The sequence below is a fragment of the Ambystoma mexicanum genome, chromosome 7p, assembly GCF_040938575.1.
Source record: "Ambystoma mexicanum isolate Mex_15411 chromosome 7p, UKY_AmexF1_1, whole genome shotgun sequence".
In the NCBI taxonomy this organism is placed as follows: domain Eukaryota; kingdom Metazoa; phylum Chordata; class Amphibia; order Caudata; family Ambystomatidae; genus Ambystoma; species Ambystoma mexicanum.
The window spans coordinates 72,897,003-72,923,596 of NC_090939.1; the positions used below are offsets into that span (position 1 = coordinate 72,897,003).

The 26,594-nt window shown below is 41.6% G+C and overlaps 1 protein-coding gene across 9 annotated transcripts in view; it reads left to right on the forward strand.

The window, feature by feature from the left end:
- The window catches only part of CASR (calcium sensing receptor), a 1,433,568-nt gene that overhangs the window by 89,426 nt on the left and 1,317,548 nt on the right, over positions 1 to 26,594 (forward strand). For 2 of the 9 annotated variants that reach the window (XM_069635803.1, XM_069635809.1), the window contains exons 2-3: positions 2,313 to 2,447; positions 2,535 to 2,645. The exons of 3 other annotated variants lie outside the window; for them this stretch is intronic. The gene's annotated coding sequence lies outside the window, so the exon portion shown is untranslated. Of the gene's footprint in view, positions 1 to 2,312; positions 2,448 to 2,534; positions 2,646 to 3,178; positions 3,252 to 26,594 lie in introns of those variants that run through there. 4 more of the 9 variants (XM_069635804.1, XM_069635810.1, XM_069635808.1 and 1 more) reach the window with 2 other exon arrangements.

Consider the following 26,594-nt stretch of genomic DNA (forward strand, 5'->3'; position numbering starts at 1 on the left):
GGCAGGGAAATCCTACAGAATCTTCCGCAAAGCACTAAAAACCGATCTTTTAACTAAATCTGATTCCCCCCCTCTCGCCCTTATCCCTAGGAACCCCGTTCTGTAGGATTATTGCCATACAGTTTTTATACCTATGTATGACTGTGTATGTTTTCTATGTCAAAGGCACTAAAGATGAATTCAAGCATTTGGGAAATTGGCTTAATGAACAAAATAGGTAGCTCAAGTTCACAAGCAACATCAGTAATGACCAAGTCAACTACCTAGATATTTGTATATATCATGAAAAAGGGACTTTGTTAGTAAGACCTTATACTAAGAATACTGACAAGAATGCATTATTGCATTACAATAGCCATCATGCACAACATGTCAAAAACAATTTGCCCTTCCGGCAATTTTAGCGTCTCAAGAAGAACAGCAGCACAAAGGAATCTTATGAAAGCAGGGCCAATAGACTTATTGAAAAATTGGTCCAACGTCGATATCCCTTCCCTATGGTGAAAAGAGCAGCCAAAAGAGCATTTAATAATAACCAGGAAGTTCTTTTGGATCAACAAATTCAGAGAGATGAGAGGACTAAAGAGACCCCTTTAGTGTTTGTGAATACGTTCAGCAACCTCTCGTACAAAATTAAAACATCATTAACAAAAATTGGAAGAAAATCATGACTAAGGATTTAGGAAAACCACTCATAGCCTTTCAGAAAAGTACGACGGTACATAACTTAGTTATGAGAAATGATGTTGGTAGCAAGAAGAGGATTTGCCAACAGGCTAATCTCTGGGGCCTTCCTCCAGTATCTGCCATTTCCCATGTGGGTATTGTGTAATGTGTACCCAAACCAGAAAAATTCTTACTTTAGATTTGCGACTAGAAAGACTTTGGAGAATTGCAGAACACACTAACTGTAATACATAAAATGTGATGTATCTAATAAAATGCCAATGTCAGTACATCTACATAGGTAAGACGAACAGAAAATGTAAAATAAGAATGATAGAACACAAAAGTTGTATTAGGAATGGAGTCGAACAGGCCCCTCTGGTTAAACACTTCTTGGAAAAGAAACATATGTGTAATGACTTTGAATGGGTCATTCTTAAACAGATCAAGGGAGAATCACAGGACTTGATCAATAAGAAATTATTACAATTGGAACAAAAACTGATTTTCCTGACAAAAAGCCATGTCCATGGTCGGAATGAGCGCATGGAATGGCATAATGCCTAAACAACTTATGAAAGTTCGATGATTTTTGTTACCATAAGGTCTATTACTGTCTTGAACCGTTGTGGTTTTCTGCAAATCTCTTATTCTGTCAAATAGAACTTTTACCATTTGAGGACCACTCATAATAACGTGACAATCTTGCTAAAATATATTGGGTTGACCTAGAGCATACTGTCAGAATGTGGGAATTTGATTACATAATGGGTGATTGTACTTTGTACACTGGGAAGATGTGATGATGTAAGCATAATCTGTGGAATCTTTCACTACGAACGTATGTGATTTTTGAGTTATGCTCATGGACATTCTAGATGAGATAGTAATTGGTTTCCCTCCTTAGGATCCCCCCTCCTTTTTTTCATTTAATTTACATGGGCAAGTGTATTCCTTTTCACCTCTGTGAGGAATACTTTCGCTGAATTCCACTTGTTTTACAGGACTCATACGTTGGGGACGTAGATATCATAATGGTAAAGGTGCGATACACTGAATTAAAATTAGAAGAATGTTTGACAGTACCGTATTTATCTAAATATAAGATGTGAGAATTATAACGCTATGCTGTGCTCATCTTAAACTATTGCATTGAAGATACGCGTGTATAGGTAAAAAACTATGTTCCCCAGCAGCTGAGGGTGTTTTTTCAGAGTGCAATGGCATCATCACGTTTCTACGTGTTGACGTCATGACGTGATTAGGATGCACATATAATTACGGCCATTTTGGGAAAAAGACAGTTGAGCTTTTGGCGACAAACATTGGGGATTATTAGACCCTAGGAAGAATCATATGAGTAAGTAGATGCAGGAATATTTTTTTCCTTTTAGAGATCTGTCCTTACAGGAGTTTGTTTCTGTTTTATTATCTTGACAGACTTAAAGAATAATTGCAAGCTGAAATGTATAGACCAATTCCATGTCAATTTGGAAATTTGAGTCTTAAATCTACAAGTCAGACTAAGTAGCCTGACCTTTTGTTTTGATAACTGTATATCTAAGATAGTCAGTTTTTGAGACATTTAGAAGCGGAAACAGGAGATATTCACCTGGTCCTAAATGTTTGCTCATGCTTATTTGCAGGCTAACCATATGAGTATTGCAAAGTATGGCAGTTACCACTGTGTGCATCAAATTAACAAGATGGGAGTTTACATCACCTCATCAGTTACTGCACTGACATAGATGCCATTGTCAAAGACCAAGTCATTTTTGTCGGTAAGTTTGGGACGCCAACAGTATAGTGGGATTCCACACCTTTATGGGTTATAATGAGTCTAATGTGGACTTTGATTTATTTACTAGAACGTGAGAAGAGGAAAAAGGCAAGAATCCTTAAAATAATTGGAACCTGCCTACTAGAACCAGTTTAGGTTGATACAAGACTCAGGGATTTTCTACCTACGAGTCATAGAGGTATGTGATTAGTAACATATTTCATACCCTTTTTGGGAATGAGGGTTATGGTGTAAGTAAAAAGACCAACAGTGTTACATTCATTATTAATGTAGTGCCTTCATTTTTTTGATTAATAGGGTACCTTATTTTGGGTTGCCAAAGAAGAAAGCTTTTTAACTAAACAGATTTCAAACACAAGACAACACATGCCCCTGAAGAATTTCCTACATCTGTGTGTTTAGTGGACAGAAACTTGTACAAGTTGGGATACTATAAAGTACTAAAGTTAACATATATCAGCCAGAATAGGTTACGGCGAAAGGATCACAGTGTTAATGAGTCACACATCTGACCTTAGATATTTGTTTTTTCTTTATATACTTGGTTTAACTGTATTTTACCAGTTTGCGTTAATTCTTCTTTCTTTACATAGTTACTCTTTTGTTTCATTATTTGTTTGTTTGTTTACTTATGTATTTTGAGGATTAGTCATCTTGAACATTACTTTTTTTGTTTTTTTATTAGAGAAGGGCAGAATCCTTTAGCTCATTTGTGGTCGAGATCAAGACTCTCTATGAAGTTCCCGACTGCTATAACTGGTTTCCTGTTAAGCCCGTTCATTAGGTAGGTCCACCAGTATTCCTGGTCCATACTACAATAGTCTGTGAGGAAGTGGCCAAGGTGAGTCCTTCTATTTGACGGGAGGCCCTTACAACGAGAAGCAGGTGTTTCAGTGTTTCAATTACGTTAGTCTGGTTACAGAATTTACACCAATTTAACCTAGCTTTGTCTCTAATGGCTAGGATTTCGTTTATTTTTAAGATGTTTAGCTGGGCTCTCAAAACGGTCAAACGTAGCCTCTTATTTGGTAATTTGAACAAGTAACTTGCTGGTTCATTTAGTTTTTGGATATTGACTGGGAGGTGTCTTGTTGATATATATCTTGTCGCTGACTCCTTTGTGTTACACCAGTCCAGTTCTTTTAGTTTTTTCGCAGTTTTCGTTGGGTTATTACATAGTTCTTCTTTCGAGCTTCCAAGTGCATCCAGGTAGGTCAAATTTTTGAGTGTCCATTTAGCTAGCATTTTGTTGGAACCCTTGGCCAACTCTTAGTGGATGAACTCGTATATTCTCTCTTTTGATGTATGAATTTTCCTAAAAAGCATTAGGCCGTTGAGATCTACTGTGGCTTCCAAGGATGTTAAGCCTAATTCTCTCTGAATCAATACAGCAAGTGTAGAAGGAGGGAGACGTAGAATGGCCCTCCAAAAGGAGCCTTCAAGTTTTTTCTAGATGTCATCCATACCATTAGGCTTCTATTGCCCTATATACAATTCATCAAAGTAGAACAAATATAGAAAAACTTATGATGTAACTTTCGTGATTTTCAATTTCTGCTAATCATAGTCCACATAGTAAAATTCGACTATAGGCGGCCGAAACGTTTACATTGTTTTTACATCGGACATCCAATTCATAATAGTTTAGACCTGAACAAACTCTGGTTAATGTCCACCAGATATTTTGTATACATCTTCTTCAGGATATGTGAACATAATACCAAAGTCTATAAGTAAACATAACAAAAACATTCAATTAAAATGACAAAAAATAAAAAGCTGTTAAAACACGTTTTTACTTTGTTTTATTTGCAGTTCCTCTCCCTTCATCCCATACTTCCTCATGTTCACCAGTTTCTAAAGTTAATAAGGGGCAAACTAGAATCTAGTTGCTCGTACCCAACATCAATAGAACCTTTTCTTGTTTTGTCTGGGACATAGATGATATTTCTTCTTTTATATTCTTGGCCCAAAAACAAATTAACAGTTGCACAGCAATCAGTTATCTACATATGCAAGCAACCAACAAGTCAGCTAGCACATCCTGGACTGTATTTGAAATGTCAATCAATCTTGTTTATAAACAGGTGGAGAGAGTTAAATTAACTCCTCATTATACAAAGTATATACAAATGTGCACCCTCAGATGACCTGACGATACAACAGCAACAAATGCAAATTAGGAAATATTTTTGCAATAAGTATTTGTATTACTCAAGTTTTCAAGACAGAATTTGCCTGTTTGTGTCTTCACTCACATTAAATTTGCACTATCTTTCTTTTCTAAAAAAAACTCCTTCTTTTCAATCCTTTATAAAGCGAATGAAGAGCAATTTTTAAGAAACAAGCTGAACCACCAAATTGTTCGTTCTTTCCCCACATAAAGCAGGCAAAGGTGAACTAATTTCCGTTCATCCTCTTATTTTTATGTGCACTCAACAGTTTACCTTAATGTGATGCTGGTCTAGGACTGTCATTCCGCAGCCAGTAGTTTCCCACTTTCGGGAATCTCAATAAAATCCTTTGTACAGTTACTCTGCCTGGGGCCAAAGGGATAGAGCCAACTATCAATATAACTTCCTTTAGTCATTTTGTCTTTATTCATACAGCTACATTTTAGCTAAATAAATACTCCCAAATTTCGTGTTTTTACCTTTTCAGATATTACATTGTTCCGAAAACGGCATATTAAACCATCATTCACGCATTGCTTCTAATAGTTTCCCATTTTCAGTGTTCTTAATACGACCTATTCCGCATAAAAAACAACAGAATAGCACGAAAGGTAAATTACACTAACTCTCTTTGTTGTTTTGTTCATTTGCATCTATCCCCCTCATAATTTACCTTTTTGCAATCTTTACTGTCATGATTCCTGCCCCTCATGTCCTCAGCCCTCCAAGATGTCAGGCTGGAGCCAGGCCATGATCACCTACATGGCCCTCAAGGGCCTCTCCATCCCTCCAAAGAACCACTTGGAGTCAGACTTGGCGCTTGTGGCACCAGACTCACTCACTCCCATAGGATAACATTGGGAATTGGACTTGTAGTCCATTGATGGGGACAAGATGGATGCCCCCACATATTTTGGTTTCCAGAACTGCATGTGTGGTCTAGTCGTTTGGGTGTGGTTCAGCCCAGAGACACCTGGGATAGCCAGAGACTATTTAAGCCACACCCAGGCTGAGAAACATGCTTTGCGTTTTCTGCACCTGCAGCGTGACACTCACTGTGTTCGGATCGGTCTCCAGTAGGCCTGCATCTTTCTTCTGCGCTCAGCTCCTGCAAGAACAAGAACACCTTTAGGAACAGCCTTACCTTGTGGCGCTTCTGGCCATCATTCATCGCTCCTTCTGTTCTGCGGGCATCTTTGGCGGTGTCATTCTTATCCCGGCACGCCGCTTCCTAAGGAAAAGAGAAAAGAACAGAAAAAAGGCATTAGTAAGCATTCTGCAAATCTTCGCTTATTTTTAAATACTGTACGAGCTTCAAACGCTTACCTGAATCCCAGCCACTCTGGGGGAACTCTGTCTCCGGAACTTCTCATCCATCTGCAAGAGGGAAAAGACACTCCTGGTTAGCGTGGAAACATCTAGAGGCGCCGCATACCGTGCTTGCCCACCGCATTTCTTCTTCATAACCGGCATCCACGCTGAAAATGTTGCGGCACCTAAAAGACACAGAAAAAAAACTCATTTCAATGCAAATACGAAAGGGGTGCATCGCGCATCGCGCTCTCACTCATCTTCAGCACTACTCATCTCAGCAGCACGCCACCATCCCCAGACACCAGCCATCATCTAAGGAAGGAAAGGAACGAAGTTAGAGAACTGTTCAAAAGACTCATTATACTTACCTGTCGGACTCTTGCCAGTGAAGTAACTAGGCAGCAACGAGGCCGCATCAACCAATGTGCCGCTGTGCTGAAAGCAGGACGGAGAGCACACTATCCAAGAAAACAAGGTGGGCTGTGGATCAAAGGGAAGGGTTGGACCCCGGGGAAGAAGGGGTTCAAGCACACAGAGACAATAGGGAGTTAAACTCACCAATCCTGTGTTTCAGGGCCAGTCTCCAGTCGAACAGCCTCCAGGGAAGGTTTCGAGGTCATAAGGGTCAATACAGGCTGAGCGACGTCCCCGTGGATACCAGGTGAGCCTTACATTTACTGGGAAAGAGCAGCATTTCAGTCTTTTATTGCTGTGCTGCCTCACGTACGTACGGTGACATTCCAGTGTGGAGAATACAGTCTATTTAAGATGTTAATAGAAAACATACTCTAAGTGCGTATAGGCTACTTTTGTTAATAATTCTGGGCCACGGAAGTAAGGTTCAACCATACCTTTTTGATAGCTGAACTTCGCATGCTCCTAACAAGTTGTCCCGGCGTTAATCGTGTGGTATTCAGGTAGCCGACAATGAAGACGGCTTCTTAAATGTTGCCTCACTCCATAAGGGATGGACTAAAAACGTGTCTACATCTACGTAATCATTCCTGACGACAATTTATTATTACTCGTGTGTATCAAATGTCTTTGCAATGGCAGATGTTGTTTGAGAATTCCTACTTTTTATGAAAATAATCTTTCCGGCACCGTCTGCAGTGGAAACATACTCATAGACAACTCAAGGAATGGCATAGAGGACTGGAAATATGTCTGTATCTATGTAACCGTTCTTATCCACAATTTATTATTACTCATGTGTGTTTCACATATGTTTATATTTTTATTCATAATTAGAGATGGTATTTAAAAATGTCAATTTCTATCGTTCTAATTACTGTGCAAATATGATCTATCAGGTTTCATTTGGAGTGCAAACACACTCATAGACAGCGGTTGGTTACACTATAAAAGGTGACAAATTTGACGAATTACAACTGGATGACTATTGATTGGATGTTATAATATTAATCTTCATCTCCTCAATGTATTCGCTGCATGTTGTTATCTAAGCCTACAGCAAGGTATTTTGTTGTTATTACTAAGGCAGGTTTTTTAATTGGAATCTGGGTCACCCCAGAATTACAGAATTACACATTTGTTATATCGAATGGAATGTGTCCTTCTCATAGAGAAATGTATCAAAGTGAATCATAGATGTCATTCAACATTATCTAATGCATGGATTCCATTCTTCCTGTAAGTTGAGTCCCTTTGTGTAGCTCTCCATGTGATAAAGCCACCACTGTTCTCTTTGCGATAATCTATTCGCTGTATTTGCTGAGTCTGTCCCTATTACTTTTTCTAATACCCACCAATGCAAATCCCCACATTTGTGGTTCATTTCAACAAAATGTGCTGTGAGTGGGGCATTTACTAGTTTATTTCGAATTTTCGATTTATGTTCAGTTATTCTTAGTTTAACTGCCCGTGAGGTCTTCCCAATATATGTTTTATCACATGGGCATCTTATCGCGTAGATTACATTGCTGCTTTGACATGTGGAATGGTTTTTTAATGTCCAATTCCTCTTATTTATAATGATATTCGTAACTGCCGTAGTCGATGCACAGTTGCAACAACCACCACACGGGTAATGTCCTAGAATGGGTGTCATCCCCCAAGCAGTAGTTATTTTAACTTGTTGTCTTGTACAGTATTTCTATCTGCTTTTGAAATCCAATCTTTGATGTTCTTGCCTTTTGTAAAAGCATATACAGGTTTCGATAATGTGGACATATTTAGTTGCAATAGATGCCAATGATTGGCTATGATTTTCTTTATTTTGTTGAGCTGAGAGTTGTATATTAGTGCACACACCAGTTGATTATTTAATGATTTTTTTTGTGCAATCTTTTTTCAACAATTCCACTCTTTGCTGATGTCTGGCTAGTTTTTTAGATTGCCTTATTAGTTTACTTGGATATCCTCTGTTTTTTAATCTTTCCTCTATAATATTTGATTGTTTAACAAAGTCCTCCAATTTAGAACAATTTCTATGTGCTCTTAAAAATAGACCATAAGGGATGTTAGATCTAAGAGCCTGAGAGTGAAGGCTTCTGTTGTTTTTGATACAGAATAAGTTGCTGTGCAACTGTTAATTTGTTTTTGGGCCAAGAATATAAAAGAAGAAATATCGTCTATATCCCAGAATAAACAAGAAAAGGTTCTATTGATGTTGGGTACGAGCAACTAGATTCTAGTTTGCCCCTTATTAACTTTAGAAACTGGTGAACATGAGGAAGTATGGGATGAAGGGAGAGGAACTGCAAATAAAACAAAGTAAAAACGTGTTTTAACAGCTTTTTATTTTTTGTCCTTTTAATTGAATGTTTTTGTTATGTTTACTTTTAGACTTTGGTATTATCTTCACATATCATGTAGAAGACGTATTCAAAATATCTGGTGGAAATTAACTAGAGTTTGTTCAGGTCTAAACTGTTATGAATTGGATGTCCGATGTAAAAACAATGTAAACGTTTCGGCCGCCTATAGTCGAATTTTACTATGTGGACTATGATTAGCAGAAATTGAAAATCACGAAAGTTACATCATAGGTTTTTCTACATTTGTTCTACTTTGATGAATTGTATATAGGACAATAGAAGCCTTATGGTATGGATCATGGATGTATGAATGAATGGTATGAATGAATCAGAAGAGTGATTAAAACTTTAAAGAAATACTTTTGTAATTTGGTAATCTTTTAACAAATTAAAATAAAATGAAATAATGATTTGATCAATATTGCAGTTCCTGTCTCTTTCCCTGCTCCTTCTTCATATCCATTGGACATCACTGCTGTAATATATATTGGCGATGTTAGTCCCCACTGATGGAGTCCATAGGACTCCGGGGTGGATTTTGGCAGTATTTGATTGATAGAAACAGTGTGACATAATTTACATTTTGTTGGGATCTGTGACGAATCTGTGGATGTTGTCCCTTCTGCCCTAGGATGGAGACCATTCCCATGGGGCCAGGGCGCTGTATCCTCGGTACAATAGTTCCCCTGGGGTTGGTGCACAGGGAGAGGAACACATGGGAGAAGAAACCCCTCATAGGACTAGGGATGACCAACCTTGAGAATGCGGTATCCCTCCCAACCACAAGACCGTAGCCCCCATCCTATAACCCTAAGAACAACCCCTTCCATAATAGACTCATGAGTTATAGTCGCCCTGCCATTTTCCTAGAAAGTACTGGGTCACAACTGACCCAAGGGACATCAAGGTGAGAAATACTAAGATGAGGAAGAATGGGGAAGAGTTGAAAGATATACTATTTCCAACCACTGAGACAAAGGAGAAGCGTGGAGGAATGTAGAGTGCCCTGCGGAACCAACATGAGAATTCTAGACAACTTAGAACAAGTACTGGGATGAAGAGGAGGAGCGGAGGCAGTAAGAGTACTCCTAAGAATCACACTGAGCGGTCTAGTTGTTGCTGGCTGCTCATTGGTCAATGTAGAGTAGAAAAGGAAGAGAGACTCAGGAAGAAGTGGTCTAGTCCCCCATGGAGTAGCTGCAGGAGGCAGCACAGTGCAGAAGGTGTAAGAAAGCACACCAGGATGCCAAGAGGAGAGTTGGAAGGACCAGGGCCAGTCCAGAGTGGAAGGACCAGAAGGCGAGCTGGCAGAGAGAAGCTCCCGGTGTTCCTTAAGACTGAGAAGCACGTGAAAGGAAGACTGCGCTGCCAATGGAAAGACTGACACTGCAGTGTTCCCGGGCAGACCAGAGCCCACTACAAGGCTACCTAGGGGTCGGGGGAGTGCTCAGGATGGCTGGTGGGAAACTAAGAAGGTGCAGTCAGCATCTTCATAGTCTCAGGACTTGGCAGGCACGTGAATCAGGTTTGTCCCGCAACAAGAGAATCTTAAGGGTCTGGGACCCACCAAATGAAAGCAGCATGAGTCCTTCTACTTGTGGAACTACTTAGGAGGAAAGGGCTCCAAGTACCTGCACACAATGAAGAGGTGGCTGCGACCCACTAGACAAGAACCACACAAGTCCTCTTCCTCATGGTGGTACTTGGGAGAAGAGGGCTCCCAGTTCCTGACCATAAAGAGTGGTCTGAGACCCAATCCCATGAGAAGAAGGGACACCACAGAGCAATTTACTAAAGAACATACTTGGCAGAAGTGAACAAAGTTGGCTACAAGAGCAGGAACCAGGGCAAATGAGTCATTGCCCTTTGTTGTGTTGCAAGAAATAAAGAATTGCCATGAGAAGGAACCAGGACAAAGGAGTGATTGCGTTTGTGTAACTGAGAAATATCTGAGAACTTTATGGAACTTTGTTATACATTTAGGAACTTTGGGTTTGAAACCTTTGTTATTTGGAACTCTTTGATTGGCTCTACAACCCATTCTTCTGAATTAAGAAGACCTTTTGTTTTTTATAGTTTAGTCAATAGTGTGAGGGATGAAAATAGGCTTTGGACTTGTGACAGCGGACTATTTACTTTAAACAAAAAACATCCTGACAGTGTCCTTAGTTTTGGTTGAGGTAGGGAAATCCCTCTCAGCTTTAGGAAAAGGCAGGAGTTTCCCCAATACCCCACCCCTTTATTTTCAATAAAGGTGTATGCCAAACATCGTTAGCCCACTGTGTCCACGTCCTACTTCTAGACCCTTACAGGTCACTAATGTTTTAATAAGTCTTATCCAACGATGATACGCAGACATCTCAGCATCTGTCCGATATACAAGATCTGGGAATCATACATTGTTTTCCACCACCGATTTTGGATGTTGATTCTAGTACTTCTCTTAGGAAAGTTAATCCACCCTCTCTGAAGGGTGCATTTTTTTAGCATGCTTCCTTATGTAGAAGACACAGCTATTTTGGACTTGCCCCGGCAGATTTCCAAAAGGGCCCGCTAAACACAAGTTGCTATTTTGGGAACTATAGTTTGAAATTAAATATGATAAAAACAAAAATGATGGTGTTCAGAAAAAGGGTGAAACCTTGTAGCTAGTTTTTAAATGAATGTAGAGATGAGGGGGCAGTCTCATTTTTATTTGAGCCTACTCTTCTCAAAGAGCGGTGCTTGCGTAAATCATTTTAAGAAGATAGTTGAAAAGGCATCATTAAGGATTAAAGGGCTTTTTACATTGTTATTTCAAGTTTGGGGCATTCTGATTGGAGAAGTGCCTGGAGGTATATACGGCAAAGGTCTGTTCCATGATTTTTATGACAGCGAAATCTAGGGTGGTCCAAACTGTCAAGTCCTGGAGGAGTTGCAAAATAAATTCCTGTGCCAAATCGCAGGCACCCCTGCAGATGCACCTGGTACTGTCTTATGAGCTGAATTGGGGGTGTTCAATTTGAAAGCGTTGGGCTAGTTAAGATTGTGCACTTATTTTTTTAAAGCACATCTGGGACTGTCCGCTAATCATAAAGTGAATTTCACTGCAAGTGCAATTGTAGCCTTGCCCGGTAAAGAAAGCTACTTAAGGTTATGGGCGGTTGTAAGGCACTGTCCATTTGGATAGGGATGGGATATAACTAAATTTGGCGCATTAAGTCACCTCAAAATAGTTCCAAAAGCAAGAGCTTGTCCGATGGAAAAAGAGGCAGATTTCCTAACTATACTTAGGCTGCCCTCTTTAGCCCTATATACAGACTTGCGTACACGTATAAGATTGAAAGGCGAAATCTGTGAAATAAGATCCCCAGAAGGCAGGAGGCTGGTGGTAATGGTACGTTTAAATGTACCCACTCCTCAATAAATTACGAAGGTGGGCAGGAGGAAGCACAAATGGCCTTGCAAAATAGGAGGCGAAGATTTGGTTAATTTTTCTGTTAATTTGTCGTTGTGTCTGTTTTGCATAAGCGTGGAATGCATGGGTGCAATGTTTTTATAATTAATTGTAATTATCAGGCTTTTGTATATAGCATTTTGGAATATGTTAAAGTTGCTTTTTTATTTTGGGCTTGTTCTGTGTGAATTTTATGAAAAATATGATGCATGTTTTTAAACATTGCTAACTTAATGGAGAAATACGATTAAATATTAATTGAGTAATATAGGTCATTACATGGTTGGCTTTAAAGAACACTTCATTGGGGCTTCGGAGGTTACATCATAGCAATCATTTGGGAATATTATGGCAAATGGTGTGTTTTAAAGCTCCAGTGGGATGTTACATTGGTGAACTGGTTAGGAATAAAAAGAATACCTTTCTTTTCTCTTTCTTTTCTCTGCCCAAAAGGGATTTTACACAAGACTTAGTGGCCACATTGGTCAAAACTATTAGCATTTGATGACCACTTCATAGATGGGTATGGTGGTGTTAACTAAGTATTTGGATTAATTAATTGGCTTATAAGTGTAAACGCATTAACAGTAACTGAATTGGATTTGAATACAGGGTAAATTAATTTAAAAAATGTTGCATGCATTTACCTTATCTGACCATTACCCATGTGTCAGATGGGCAGAGTATCAAACTATGACCATTTTTACACTAGGATACTATGTAATAATAAATATAGATGCCACTAAAATGTAATATTTCTGATAAATATAATGCATGGTGGCATCAAACGCAAACCTCACTTGTACACCAAGCAGTGCATGCTAATTATTTAATAAAGGAAAGTTGGGTATGCATGCCACCTATTTGTCCATTTTGCTCCTGTTAGCTGTACTAAGGAACAGAGTATGACAATTTTCTCCAGGACCCAAACATGGTTCAATTATTGTACTCATTAATACATTTGTCAGCTGGGAAAAGTAACTGAAGATGATAGCGTTTTAACAATTACACTACTATAATAAGTAAGGACATTTACTGAAAATTAATTTGCATGGTGGCAATAAACAAATCTCGCGTTGTATAAAAATAAGCCAGCTGGAACCATAGCAGGCTCATTGGCCAACATTATTGCACAGTCCAGGACTCTGTCCCGGCTAGAGTGCTACTGGGGACGCATTCCTTCAGCACCTCCTTCTAGGCCTCCAAACCATGGCCCAGAGCAACTGGCGAGCAACAATTTAGGGTGCAGTGAGCAACATGTTGCTCCCTAGCTACACGTTCAGGATCCCTGCCGTAATCCTTCTGGAGGCTCTTTCCTAGCTAGTTTATAGCATTCAGAAATTGCTAGAATTATCCATCTGGATAGTTTGTTTAGATACTGCAAGGCCCAATTTGTGCCCATTATATTCAACAAATAGTTGGTCACATTGTCAGAGATTTGCCAATCTGGAACTGTAGACGCTGAGAGCTCTTTTTTGGTCCAGTCTATGCAAACTTTCCTCTTCCTTGCTAGCGTGAGGTGGAGAATAAAAGGAAGGTAAGACCATTTTTTGTGACAGATGAAAATCAGACACTATTTTAGGCAAGAAAGATGGTTTGACTTTTAGAATAACCTTGTCCCTATGGAAAATGGTCTGAGGAGGCTTACAAGAAAGTGCCTGCAACTCCCTTACCCTGTGGGCTGATGTTATAGCCACTAAAAGAATTGTTTTAAGAGTGAGCAGTCTTAATGGTCAAGAATGTAAAGGTTCTAAAGGAGCACACATGAGAAATGTTAAGACTAGATTTAAATCCCAGATGGGCATCTGAAAAGGTGTCGGAGGGTATACATTTGTCAGCCCTTTCAAGAATTGAATGACTAAAGGCATTTTAAAATAGGACACCGCTTTCGAGGAGCCCTTAAAGATAGATAGCGCTGCCAAGTAACCTTTTATAGTTATAACTTGGAGCCCCAAATTGGCTAAGTGTAAGAGAAACGAAAGTACTGTTGGAGTATTACAAAGAAATGGATCCACATTCTTATCCCTGCACCAGTCACTGAACTTGTTCCAATGACAACGATACAGGGATTTTGTTGCTGGTCTTCTAGCCGAAGGCAAAATCTCCATTATGTCACCCGGGAGGCCCCAATCCTTATATCTTCCTCTCAGAAAGCATGTGTGAAGACTGAGTGTCTTGACCTCTGGATGGAGAACCCGACCTTCCTCTAGCGAGAGAAGATCCTCTCTTTGTGGAAGACGTATTGGAGGGCAGATGGACATGGCCAGAAGTTCCGGGTACCACGTCCTCCTGGCCCAATCCGGGGCAATTAAGATCATGGTTTACCTGAACTTTCTCAACTTCCTGATTACATGAGGAATCATAGGGACTGGAGGAAACGCGTAAAAGGAGTGGAAATACCCAGTCCACTACGAACGCGTCCCTAAGAGCTCCTATTGGGTCTCGGGGGAAATTCCCTCGAGCAATATTGTTTGCACTTCCGGTTAGCCTCGGTCGCAAACAGATCCACTTGAGGGGTTCCCCAAAGGGCGAAGATCTCTTGAAGGACTTCCTGATCTAGTTCCCACTAATGGGAGACTGTGCTCTGCCTGCTCAGAGCTTCTGCCGCCGTGTTTAACTCTCCGGCGAGGTGAACTGCTGATACAGAGATTCCTTCTTGCATTGCCCAGAACCAGAGCTGCATTGCCTCTCTGCACAGTGGAAGTGACCCTACTCCTCCTCTTTTGTTGAGGTAGTACATGGCCGCTGTGTTGTCCGTCATTATCAGGATATTCTTTCCCTGTACAGAGGGCAGAAAAACCTTCAGCGCTAGTCTGATTGCTCTCAGCTCCAAAAGGTTGATATGTAGTTTGGACCCCGATGGAGACCGACTGCCGATTGTCAAATCGTTGGTGTGGGCTCCCCACCCCGTGAGTGAGGCGTCCGTCACTACCATTATCTCCGGCCATGGTTGCCAAAAAGGTTCCCCCATGAGGATATTCTCCTTGCAAGCCCACCATAGGAGATCTTGAGCCACATCTCCTCCGAAAACTGGGACCATTGAGTCCTGAGGGCCCACTGAAGTGATCTCATCCTCAATCTGGACTCTGGCACCAGGAAAATGCAGGATGCCATGAGGCCTAGCAACCTTAGAAAGTTGAAACCTGGTAGATGTTGGGCATTTGGAAACTTCACTACCATCTTTAGAATGTGGTGAGCTCTCCCCTCGGGAGGCGAGGCTTTCCCTGAGGAAGTGTCCAGGATCGCTCCGATGAATTGTAGTTTTTGGCTTGGAATCATTTGTGACTTCTTGTAATTGAGGGAGAAGCCCAGACAGTGTAAGAAGTGGCAGATCAAGGCCAGATGTTCCTGAGCTCGTTCAAATGAACTCGCCCGGATTAGCCAATTGTCCAGATAAGCGTAGACGTGATTCCCCCTTCTGATAATCGCTGTCACCACCGCCACCAGTTTGGTGAAAACCCTCGGGCCCAAATGGTAGAACCCGAAACTGATAATGAGAACCACCAATTGCGAACCTCAGGTACTTTATGTGCTTGAGATGAATTGGCACATGAAAGTAAGCATCCTGAAGATCCAATGAAACCAGCCAGTCCTGAAGCTGAAGAACCTGAAGGATCTGAGAAAGGGAAACCATCTTGAACTTGTCCTTCCTGAGGAACTTGTTCATGCTTCTCAAGTCCAAGATGGGTCTCAATCCTCCGTCCTTTTTGGGGATGAGAAAATAGGGGGAGTACCAGCCCTTGTTCCTCTCTGCTACAGGTACATGTTCTATTGCACCTTTCTCTAGCTGGGTTAAAATCTCCAGCACAAGGAGCGGATCTGGAATTTTTACAGAGTTGGTTCCCGATGGATGATTTTGAGGTCTTTGATGAAAAGGAAGACAGTAACCATGGGTCACTATCTCTAGTGCCCAGGCATCTGATCTAATGCCCTGCCATTCGTCCAGATACCGAGTGATTCTGTCTCCCACTGGGGTTTTGTGGGTTAAGACCTCAAAGTGGCTTTGCAGTGGCTGCGGCAGTAGCTGAGGTGGTAGTAGTGGTTTTCTCTGTTGGCCTCTCTGACTGGCCTGCCCCCTCCCTTTTCCAAAAGAGGAATAGAAGCGAAAGGGGTGACTCTTCCAGGAACATGAGCCTCAGTAAGAGTGTTGTTGAGGTTGCCTTATAGCGGCGCTGAGTGATTTTGCTGCCGCTTTCGAGGTCTGCAGCTTCTCCAAGCTCTCGTCCGCCTTGTTGCCAAACAACCTCAAGCCGTCAAAAGGCATATTAAGTAATCTAGACTGCACATCAGGTGCAAAACCAGATTTCCTTAGCCATGCAAATCTGCGCAAGACCGTGCTAGATGCCATGGACCTGCTTATACTATCCGCAGTGTCCAATCCTGACTGAAGGCATTCCTCCATAGCCTCTTTACCATCCTTCACTATAGCCAGGAAACCATCCTGCTCCTCACCTTCCGGATGCGTTCAGCTGCTGATGACATGCAGTCCCACAGGGTGTAAGTAAATCATGCTAATGTGCAAGTGACATTAGTCGATTTCAGGGCCATGCTGCCCGAAGAAAAAGCTTTCCGGGCCCAAGCATCAACCTTTTTATCCTCCCTGTCTGGTGGTATTGTTGGGTGAGCTGATTGCCTAGTGGAGGTTGCAGTTTGCACCACTAGACTTTCAGGAGATGGATGTTTGGATAAATATTCTGGATCTGATAAGCTGGCCTATATTTTGGTACCAGTTTCTTATTTACTGCTGCAATCGAATCAGGAGTATTCCAATTTACCATTACCCTTTTTTGCAGTGCTTTATGGAATGGGAGAACAGGATCTTTTAAGGGATCCTCACTCAGGATGTCAGTCATGTCATCCTGGTCAAAATCTGGCGAAGTTGCTTTCCAACCCATAAAATCAATGACCCCTCCCATGAGATTCCTATAACTGGGATCAGCATGATCTGTAGGATCTGGCCTTTCAAAATCCACTTCAGGTGAAGTGTCTAAGCCACTAGCATTTTGGAGACAGTCATAAAGGTCTGTTATTTTAGACTGTGGGTCCACTAGTTCTTCAGGACCCTCTCTGGCTCCAACTCTAACTCCAGCTGGAGTGACAACCTCTTCAGAGGAAAGTTCTTCATATATAGATGACATGGATTGAAAAAATTCCTGTCTAGGTTGAGGGTGGAAAGTCTTTTCAGGCAAAGAAGGTGGAATTTGCCTAGGCATGGACAATGGGGTCGACTTGGGTCTTGGTATCAAAGAAGGCCTCGATAAAGGCGTCAAAGGCGTCAATAGGGTAGACACTGGCTTCAACGGTGTCGAAGGAGGCTTCGATGCTGTCGAAGAAGGCTTCGATACAGCTAAAGGTGGCGACGTCATTTTCGTCAGCTGTCTCAACGCTATGGTCGTCGACTGTGTCAAGTTGAGTTTTGGCTTTGACGTCGATGTTGATTCCGCTAGCTCCGATTTATGCACCGGAGGCTTAGACTTAGTGCGAGGCGTCAGGGAACTTTCCCTTGAAGACACTCTCGACTCTTTCTCAACCCTTGCGTGCTTAGATCTTGACTTTCCTCTGTCACTTTTAGAGTGAGTAGAGGCATGATCACCACGCGGCAACTTCGAGGGGGTCTGGGCCGCTTTCTCGAATATTTTAAGCATTGAAGCCCTGAAGGCCTCCCATTTTTCTGGGGAATCGTGCTTTGATGGGTAAGTTACTCTCCTCTCAGAAGAGGACGAGAAGGAAGAAGAACTATGACGTTGCTTTTTTGACTTTTTAGTCGAAGACGAGGAAGATTTCCTCGAGCGACTCTCCAATCTCGACCTCCTCGACTCGTGACGAGATTTTCTACTGGATTCACCCGAATCCTTTTGTCTTTTCGAAAACTTATATTTCTCCTCCCCCACCGCCAGCTTACCTCTGCGTTCCCTAAGAGCCTTATTTGACATGGCCTGACAGGACCCGCACTCATCAACCCGATGGTCTGGGCTGAGGCACCAGAGGCAATTCTGATGGGGGTCAGTTATAGACATCTTCCTGCCACAATTCTTTTTTTAATTATTTTTTTTATTTATTTGTTTTGGCTCCGAGCCTTTACAAAAAGAAAAACAAATAAGCAAACAAATGACAAAATTGCTTTACAGATGAACGAGAATAAAATAATCTTTGCCAAACACTGCCACTTTTGTATGTCGTCTAGGTGCACAATATTGGAATAAACAGGTTTAAATGACTATTTCACAGTTAATTAGCACCTGTATAGCAGCCGATGATAATGCAGCATTTGTACCAGAAATAAGTCTGTCCCACAAAAAGTCAGATATAATGTCTTCTTCTCTGCGCACAAAGTTCCTAAATAGTCTTGAGCGATGTGTCCATGAACCTTCGCAGTCCGTAAGTAGATGTTTTAGTGTTTGCTTGACAGGGTTTATGCAATGGAGCACAGTTTTTTTTGCTTTGGCCCCTTGGTTTCGCTTTCCTAAGATTGCCCCACAATGGACTAAATTTTATCTCATTCTGAGGAAGTTTGAGCGGAGCTTTCTATTAGGAGATTTCATTAAATAGCCCGACAGACACCCAAGTTTATTTTCCCCCCTCAAGAACACACATTGGGCTGGATCCGATCTAACACTTTCTATTGTTTCGATCCAGTCTAGCACTTCCATTTTTTTTTTATATTGAGTGGGCTTAGGATAAGAGATTCCACTTCAAGGTGACTTACCCTGTGCTTTTTGAGCCCTGAGGTCTCCATATAGGGATGTTTTTTTGCCCATAGTTATTTCTCGAAATAGGGAAATCAGTTTCCAATCTGCCATACACTTTAATGACTTTAAGCCCAGCTCGAATCGCAGGCTTTTTATGGATGTACAGTTTGGAAGACCCAGTGCTCTTTTCCATAGTCGACCCTCAAATGTTTCCCAGTTTGTTTCCCAGAGTCCCTGTATGGCCTCCAGTCCATAAAGTATCACTGGTACCACTTTTGCTAAATAGTACTTTACCAATGGAAGGATGGAAAATTTACAGAATTTGTAGTTCGGTTTGACCATTTGGGATCCGGCTTGTGTTACCTTATCCATAACCTCAGAATCTATTTTATATTGGGCTGGATGCGCATGTATGTTATAACCCAGATATTTTATAACTTCTACAACTTTAATACATTCACCCCCCCAATTTCCAGTTTTTATATTTAGTTTTTGTCAATGGGTGTTTAAAGATGAGAATGTTTGATTTAGTGGGGTTAACTGTTAGTCTGTTTGATTCAACATACTCATTCAGTCTCGTTAGCAGACGTTGCAGACCTATTGGTGTTCTGTCGAGAAGTACTATATCGTCTGCGCAACCCAGCCAACAGATCTTTCTCCCATTTAAGGTGGGACTGGCCAACCAGCTGATTCTAGAAAATCTCCCATATCTGCCAAAAACAGATTAAAGAGAAGAGGCACTCCTAGGCACCCTTGTCTGACCCCCCCTATTTACCTCTATTAGTTTTGATAGATGACCCATTGCGTCTAGGCAAACTCTTAGATTTGTTGCTCTATGCAGTTCCACTAAGACTGATAGTAAAGTTTTTGGCATTCCCCACTTTCGCAGTTTTTGCCAAAGTAATGCTTGTTCTACCTGATCGCATGCTCTCGATAGATCGATCCATGCTCCATACAATGGGGGAGAGTTTATTTTCTCTGTTTGTTCGTTCAAGAGGTTTAGGATCAGGCCATTAACTGATGTTGAGTGTCCCTTCCAAAATCCTGTTTGAAAGCGTGACAAAATCTCAAAGTCATCTACCCATTTTGAGATGTGGTTTAATAGGAGTCTCATAAATGTTTTGCTTTCAATGTCTAGCAGCACTATTGGCCTACAGTTTGCAGCTGCCCGACGATCACCTTTTTTGAAAAAAGGTATTACGAGTGCTGTTTTCCAAGAAAATGGGAATACCCGTTTTTTGAGGATTTCCCTAAAGAGACAGGATAGTAGTTTCGACCAAAGTTCCGGTTCACTTTTAAGTGTCTGATAGGTCAGGCCATTTAGTCCTGAAACTTAAGATGTTGAGGAGTTAATTATAAGTTCAAAAATGTCTTCTTCTTTGATGTTCAGTTGTCAGGGCATATCTGGTATGGTTAAAAAAAGGCAGGTACTCTGACTCTTATAGGTCTCTGTGAGATAATTGACCCAGTCTTCTTCTGGTGCCAGGTTACAAAGGGAATTTCCTGTTTCCCCCTCAAATTGATTTAGTGCATCCCAAAATGTTTTGCTGTTGTTCTCTCTTAATATTTTAAGAACATATTCCCCATCTGTTTGCATTCGGATTTCCCTATGTGAGATGGACCATGATTTATAATTGTTTTTTTCTCTTTTTATTTCTATTTTCAGTTGTTCTACCGGATATCCTATTTTCTTAATTTCTCGTAATGCCTGTCTATGCTCTCTTTTTCTCCTTTGTGTTGTTTCATCAAAGACGTGGAGATCGTTTTGTTTATCTTTCCCCGCTAAATTTTCAGGTTCTAGTGTTTCCCAGATAAATTTATTAAACCTCTGCGGGTCACATTCTGGTTTCCAGATCGACTCGGGGATCTCTTTTAGCCGCTTATTAAGCTTTACTTCCCCATTCTTGTATTTCCTGACTCTAATTTTTCCTTTTTTTCCTTCTAGGTTCTGCATTTCTCTTTCTGTTCTTGTTCCTAGAATGTTTTGGAATGTGAGCACAAGTCTGGTATGATCACTACCCCCATCGCGTTTAAGAACGAGGAGGGAGGGTAAGGCATGCAGATTTTTAGAGACGAAGATGAAATCTAGAGCAGATGATGATTTCCCTCTATGCCATGTTCTGTATGTTCCTTGATCATTCTCTTGTGAGCAATTAACTATTCTGAGGACCCAACATTCCATAAATTCCTTCCACAATCTAGCCATGCTTGTCTTCCCAGCGTTGGAATGTTTTACTTCAACTTTTTGTGAATATAGACAGATTGTATTAAAATCTCCTGCCAGGATGATGTTGCTGGAGGCTGAATTCACCTTCACTGCTTCCAGTAATAGGCCCAAACATTCCAAAATGTGTCCAGTTTTGAGCTGGCTGGGTTCCAGTAAATATTTAGAAAGACCCAAGTTGAGGGCATCCCTTGTAGCTTTGTGTTTGCTCTACATGCATGAAAGCCTAATGTATTTTTCCCGATTTCTACTATGTTTTTGAAAATCTGGTTCTTGAGTGCTATCATCAAACCCCCTGATGGTCGTCCTAGTGGTTTTTGTAATGCTGGTAGGCAGAAAACTGTATATCCTTCGATATTCAATGGGTTCACCAACCAGGTTTCTTGTAATAAAATGACATCACCCAAACTAAAAAGATGAGCCCTCGTTTCTTTTGCTCTTATAGAACTGGAGCTCCACGAGTTCCAACTGAACACATTTAGGTTGTCTTTTCTAAAGTTGCTGCGTGCCCAGTCCTACATTCTGCAGTACTTGCGTGAGCATTTCTGGGAGGATGGTAAGCGTGTTTTCTTTTATATTTGGTTCCATCTCTCTGCTTCCCCCTTTCGTCAGGTTCTAGTCATTCGAAATTTCCCTTCCCTTATTTATTGGTGTTGAGGCACTTTGATGTTTAATGGTAGTATTTTTTCCGAGTCATTACATGAGACCTCCAACCTGTAGGATTCTAGCTCCACGGACTGCCCTGCTCAGTGATTTATGATGCCCTGTATTAGAACGCAGTCTCAACCAAACTCTTTGGATGGTAAAGATTTTCAAGTTGTTTTGGTTCATATGTTCATTGGTTTTTGATGGAGTCTGCATTGTCAAGCAGATGTCATCTTGTTTTCCTGGTCTATTTAGTTTAACCGACTTTCCTTCCCCATTTCGAATATTGTCTTCGCAAATGATGTTTATTTTTGCTTCGTTAGAAGGTGCAGGGGTTGTCTGATTTAATACAGGAGCACTAAGTTCCTTACCGATCTTCTTATTCTTCATTTCAAAGATAGGGGCAATTTTTATATTTTGATCGCCTTGTGCCATTGCGATGTTCACCGGACATATGCACTTTTTACCAGATTGAAGATCTTTTTTCAGAAAGATTGGAGCCCATTTTATTGCTTTTGGGGCAGCATTTTTTTGAGGGGCTCCAAATGATTCTTTCCTTACTTTAGCTTTTTCTGGTTTAGGTTGTTCTTTCAGGATACTCTCCTTAGTTTTTGTCCTTGGATTACTGCTTGCCTCTTCCTTATTATTGGTTTGCAGACCGATGCTTGCCTTTGTAATTGCTACATTTCCTTCGGATTTGTTACGATTTCCTATTTTGTTCTTTTCAGAGTTCTTTTTGGTTTGGTTCTGATTTCTCTTCTCTTGGCTCGTCCTGTTTTTCCCCGAGGAAAACTGTGGACTTACAACATCGCTTGTTGTTTTGTCCTGTTCCTCACTGTTTCCAGAGGTTTTAGGAATTGCCTGTGGGATTCTTTTTTCTGTTTTCTTTCCATTGTTTTTATTGTCTTTCAACTTTTTCTTTTGACTTTTCTTTGTTTTAGGATGTGCTGTCATTGACTTCTCTCTTTGTGCAAAGCGTTTCCTCATTTTTCTCCTGCCTCTTGTTGTCTGGTCGCAAGGATGCTGCCAGTCATGAGCTGTCTCTGTTTGTTTCCCATTTGCCTTTTCTGGCTGCATTTTATTCACCACTTCCTCAATCTCCATTTCTCCTTCAACTATATTGGCAAGTCTCTGGACTTCTTCCAGCACCGAGTATGAAAGCGGTGTGTCATCTAGTGAGTAATCTCGAATGTTTTCTATTCTTCCCTCCTCTGGGATTGTTTTCCGGTTTCCTTTCAATAGTGAGAGAACCTCTCCTAGTAATTTGTTGTTTTGTTTTTCCATATGTTTTTTTTTCTTTCAAACTTTGCTGTATGGAAGAGATGTCTAGTCCTTGTTTTACCATTTCTAGGTTTAAGTCCCGCAGCGGCAGGGTCATATTAGTATTGGTTGCAGTTACCAAACCAACTAAGGATGAATCGCACAGTGCTATTTCTTTTGTCATCTCCAGGAGAGTCCCATTTTGCGCTTGTACCTCCATTTTTAGCATCTTGAAAACTGAAACCAGTGAACTGAGCAAAAGGTTTAGACTTTCAATGTGTCTGGGTTAGGGTCTGATTTTGTCTTGTGTTCTTCCTGATGGTCTGTGCCACTTTCTTCTTCTGAAGATTGTCCTATGTTTTCAGGTGACTGTATATCTTGATGTACCGATATTACCAGATTTTCCCCCTTGCTTGGTGGATCGATCTCATTCCCCAGTTTTGCTGGTGATGAGGGGATTTCCATACGAGAAGATGGAGTTTGGGGTTGCCTCAAGTTTTCCCATTGAATGAATGATTCTCCTTCGACATCACTGTATCATTTATGACGTCTTTTCCCGAAGTGGTTTTCTATTTTTTGTTGGACTCTTTTTGTTGTGGTTGTGTACTCTAATCCCCGTTCCCATTTATTTGTTATTTCGGTACTTAGGTTCTTCTCATTGTGTCTGCCTACCGAATGGCCAGGAAGCTCTTCTGCATGTAGTTGGGCCTGGATTTGCTGAGCGGTATTGAGGTGAATGTTTTCCTGATGTTGTGGGTTGGCCAAAATGGCTGTTTCATGGCTACCGCTAAGGTATGACCCATCCCCTTCTCTCTCCATGTCTTTAGTACTGCGTAGTTTCATTTTGAGTCTTTAGGTCCACACTCTAATTGTAGTTGTGAAGGTTACTTTGAGATGGCCTCTTACTGGGTGCCCCTTTTAGAGTTGTGAAACAAGCTGCTAATGTACCCCGCGCTGTTCCACCTTTGTGCAATTTTAGATCTTCCAATCCTTAAGCACACCAAGACTCTGTTCTGGAGGGCTGTTTGTCAGGTAGAGGGCTGGGCTATTTGTATTGTGCTCTGCTTTAATCTATCCAGTGAACGAGATCAAAGGAGTCAACTCCCGCAGTCTCCCGCTCACACTGGGTAATTACGGTGCTTGCAGTGGTGTTAGCAAAACAAAACAAATAAACTTCGTGCCACGTTTCCTGTGGTGTATTGTTCCCCTTTTTCGATTTAATGGGCCATATGGTTCTCAAAAGAATGCTTCTGGGTTTGGTTCCCTTATAAACCAACTCCCCAACACAATAGGATTGACAGTTTCCGGCTACTCAATCGCCCTTTTAATGCACCAGCAGTTTTTTATTTTACAAGTACTTACCGTCTCTTCTTTGTTTATCTCCGTATTTTCCATTTGGGTGTGCGCGTGCTGCGTCCCTGTGTTACAATGGACCAGCGGCAGGTATCACATCCGCCCCTTGGTCCTTCCTGGTTTTGTTGCTGTAATCCTTGTGTGACCCAAAGATGCTCTGTCGGTATTTTATCAGGATGGAATTATCCCTTGGTTTCGCCCCCAGCGCTCAGCAAAGCAGCAAACATTAAAACAGTCCTCGTAGACTGCTGCTCGCCCTTACCTTGCTCGGGCTTTACGCCGCAAGGGCACTGACCTTCCCCTTTTGTGCATCGCTTCCTGTGGGCAGGGACTCTCAGGTCAGGATGATTAAAGGCACAGTGACTCTCAGTGCCTTCACAAATGCCTTCACAACGCAGCCCTGCACAAACTGCCTCCTCAGTGCGAGCGCGTAGATTGCAGGGTTTAAATAAATAAAATAAAAAATAAAAGCAACTGCCAATCCTCCAACGCAGCACAGTAAAACAGTCCTCGTAGACTGCTGTTCGCCCTTCCTCAGCCTTTACAGACATTTTTTTAACCCTGTCTTGGGTGTGGAGGAAGTTGAAGACAAGGACATCATGGAAGAAATTCTTGATGCGCCGTTCGTAACACGTAGCAGTTGCATCGGAAAAAAGGAACTGAGGTAATGGGTGCTGCTCGAGCCCTTTATACAGCGGATGACGTCGACGCCCGACGGCGGCCCTCTAGGGATCTCAACTCTGCGGTTTCGAACACAGCGCCCCCTGGTGAAAATGTTTTCCAAAGCAGCTGAAGCTGGGATACCAATATCATAAGATGAAGAATACGTGGGAGGACACAATCCATTCGAAACATGGTTTTCAACACCCTTCAGGCAGGCCACATTTTATTGCAGTTGTAAATAGCTGGGGGGGTGCAAAAGCCAGTAATGCAGTTGGGGAGTCATTTGTGAAGTCTGCCCAGCAACAAGCAAAAGGGTCTGCCTCGGGCCTAGATGAAATGTTCATGTGACCTATGGAACAAAGTGGCCTTTTCAATTGCCAGTATTGTTCATGTGAAGCATCATATACATTACACCCTGTTGTCAACACACACTAAGTATTTTCCCTGACATCTTTATGTTAGAAGGGTAACATTTTTCTCATGTCTTGCTTTGAAACTGCAAACGCACAAGTAAAGTAATTGTCTTGTCAGTGTTTGCAAATCCTGCTTTTCATGTGAAAGGGGCCTTTACATTTCTTCTGCTCTGTGAATCAAAAGGCTGCTTTTCCGTTTGTAAGGACAGATAGGCCTTTTTCAAATAGCACTTCCTTGTGTTAGTTTGTTGTGGCCTTGGATTAAACCCCACCATCCCACCTGGCTCCAAGCCAGTACAAGGAACTTCAATTGCCGACTCAGCTCAATCAAGTCCAAGAACCCTCTCAAATTGGCTGCTCCTTTATGCCCTTTCACGTTGCCACATTGGCCTTGTCATTATCTTCAAGTCCATATTTAACAGTGAAATTGCCCTACAACTACCCCATTCATTGGTGTCTTAGAGATTAAAGTGATGAGTGTAGATTCCATGGACTCTGTTTTCTTCCCTCCCTGTATCACTCTACTAAACAACAAGTATATCTTACGAACCGGATTGTCCCTAACTACAGAATAAAACTCTAAGGGGAACCAGCCATTCCCAAAGTTGTTCCCTTTCTTAAGTGCATCAAACGCTGTGCCAACATCTTTCAAGGTGAAGTCTTCAGATATGCACTGCATCTTGTCTTCAGACAGAACCAGAAATGTCTTCTTCTGCAAGAAGCATGCTATCTCCTCCAGACTAGCTACATCGCTATATAGTTTCTTGTAATATTCAAGAAATGCTGCATTCATATCTTGTGACTTGACCTTAGTTATACCATGCCCATCCCTAATGGACACCATATCACTGGATGCCTCAGCCTTTCGGACTATTTCTCCCCTCACTCCCAGAACTCCCGTCTGCATTTCTTACCTAGGAACTCTGCCTTCCTATTTATCTGGTAATTAAGTTCTAGCGAAACACTTATGTCACGACCATAGCCCCTGGCCTGGGAACTCGGGCTCTCTGGCCCTCACCACAGTATTCCTGCAAGGCCCCAAGGGCCCAATCATGCCCCTCTCGGCTGTCCTGGAGCCAGTCCTGGCGCCTTTGGCGCCAGGCACTTATGGCAGGTGGAGTTTCCATTGGGGAATGGACTAACATGGCTTCCCCCACAAGGATCGATGTGGAACTG